This window comes from Aulonocara stuartgranti, assembly GCF_965226115.1.
Source record: "Aulonocara stuartgranti genome assembly, chromosome: 15".
Classification (NCBI taxonomy): Eukaryota; Metazoa; Chordata; class Actinopteri; order Cichliformes; family Cichlidae; genus Aulonocara; species Aulonocara stuartgranti.
Window position 1 is genome coordinate 33,491,146 of NC_138951.1, and position 2,410 is coordinate 33,493,555.

A 2,410-nucleotide genomic window follows, 5' to 3' on the forward strand; every position below is an offset into this window, starting at 1 on the left:
TCCATGGTATGAGTCCCTAGACCCTTATGTCAGCTCTCTTCCTTGGGACGAACAAGTAGATAGAATTAGAGGAAAAGCGATTGGAAGAAATTGAGAATAAAAATCTCATGAACAGAGAGAAGATTAAGATCCTGACGGAAGAAAATGAGAGCAAGAGAGCTGAATTAGAAAAATTATCCTACCAACTTCAAGAAAAAGAAGGTATTATTGAGGAGAAACAATGGGCTCTCCAAGATAAGAATCAGGAGCTCCAAGAAAAGCTTGATGAAGCTCTGGAAAAAATTAAAGATCTGCTCCAAAAGGAGAAAAAAGAGAGCATAAAAGAGAAAAATATGGTCAAGAAGAATCAGGAGCTCCAAGAAAAGCTTGATGAAGCTCTGGAAAAAAATAAAGATATCATCCAAAAGGAGAAAAAGAGAGCATAAAACAGGAAAACATGGTCAAGAAGAATCAGGAGCTCCAAGAAAAGCTTGACGAAGCTCTGGAAAAACTTAAAGAAATCCACCAAGAAGAGAAACAACAGGCCGAGCAGAGAGACTTGCAGAGCAAACTCCAAGGCATGGAGGAAAAAGAAAAAAGCGCTGCAGGTAAAGTATAATACAACTCTGCACAAAAATCAACAGTTGCTTCAAGACAAGAAGCAAATGGAAATGAAGCAAAAAGAAATAGACTCCGAGCTTGAAGAGATGGAGGAAAAACACAGATTGCTCCAAATCAGGCTTGATAAAACGGTGCAGAGAAATAAAGAGTTCATTCAAGAGAGAGAGCAACAAGAAATGCTTGAGAAAGAAACGGACTCCAAGCTTGAAGTCTTGGAGGAAAAACTGAAAATGCTCCAAATAACTCTTGAGGAAACACTGCTCAAAAATAAAGAGATGCTTTACGAGAAAGACCAACAGAAAATACATCAGGAAGAAATGGATTGCAAGCTGAGGAACATCGAGAAACAAAAGGAAGGCTTGCAAGCAATGCTTGATGAAGCTCTGGAAAGAAATAAAGAGTTCCTTCATGAGAGAGAGCAACAAGAAAAGCTTGAGAAAGAAACGGACTGCAAGTTTGAAGTCTTGGAGGAAAAATACAAAATGCTCCAAATAACTCTTGAGGAAACAATGCTCAAAAATAAAAAGTTGCTTCACGAGAAAGACCAACAGAAAATACATCAGGAAGAAATGGATTGCAAGCTAAGGAACATCGAGAAACACAACGAAGGCTTGCAAATAATACTTGATGAAGCTCTGGAAAGAAATAAAGAGTTCCTCCAAGACAAGAAACAACAGGCCGAGCAGAGAGACTTGCAGAGCAAACTCCAAGCCATGGAGGAAAAATACAAAGCGCTGCAGGTGAAGCATGACAAAACTCTCCACAAAAATCAACAGTTGCTTCACAACAAGAAATGAAACAGAAAGAAATGGACTCCAAGCTTGACGAGATGGAGGAAAAACACAGATTGCTCCAAATCAGGCTTGATAAAAAAGTGCACGGAAATAAAAAGTTCATTCAAGAGAGAGAGCAACAAGAAAAGCTTGAGAAAGAAACAGACTGCAAGTTTGAAGTCTTGGAGGAAAAATACAAAATGCTCCAAATAACTCTTGAGGAAACACTGCTCAAAAATAAAGAGTTGCTTCATGAGAAAGACCAACAGAAAATACATCAGGAAGAAATGGATTGCAAGCTAAGGAACATTGAGAAACACAACGAAGGCTTGCAAGTAATACTTGATGAAGCTCTGGAAAGAAATAAAGAGTTCCTCCAAGACAAGAAACAACAGGCCGAGCAGAGAGACCTGCAGAGCAAACTCCAAGCCATGGATGCTGCAGGTGAAGCATGACAAAACTCTCCACAAAAATCAACAGTTGCTTCACGACAAGAAGCAAATGGAAATGAAACAGAAAGAACGGAACGGAAATAAAGAGCTGCTTCAAGAAAAAGACCAACAGAAAATACAACAGGAAGAAGAAAAACTTATTCTTCAGAGGAAAAATCAAGAACTCCAAGAATTGTATAATGAAACGAGGTACAAAAACACTGAAATCCAGGCACAAAAGCAAGAACAACAGAAGAAGAAAAGAAGAAAAAACGCTTCCACCTGATCTAACCTTGTCTTTTTCCACCTCTATTCCATCTTAATTTTCCCCCGTCCCCTCCCTCCTTTTTCTTTTTTCACGCTCACCCCCCGACCAGTCCCGGCAGTTGACTGCCCCCTCCTGAGCCTGGTTCTGCCATTTTATTTGTTCTTGTTTCTAATGTCTCTGTAAAGCACTTTGAATCACCTTGTTGTTGAATTGTGCTATACAAATAAACTTGCCTTGCCTTGCCTTGCCTTGCCTTCTGCCATAAGTTTCTCATTTAGGTTTCTTTCACTTTAAAAGGAGATTTTCCTATCCACTGTCGCCTGGTGCTTGCTCAGAGG

The 2,410-nt window shown here is 39.6% G+C and overlaps 1 pseudogene across 1 annotated transcript; it reads left to right on the plus strand.

Moving 5' to 3' along the window:
* Nucleotides 1-436: 436 nt before the first annotated feature.
* Nucleotides 437-2,090, plus strand: LOC309688662 (annotated as a pseudogene). The gene has a single exon. The product of its transcript is annotated as an uncharacterized misc_RNA (transcript).
* Nucleotides 2,091-2,410: the final 320 nt, after the last annotated feature.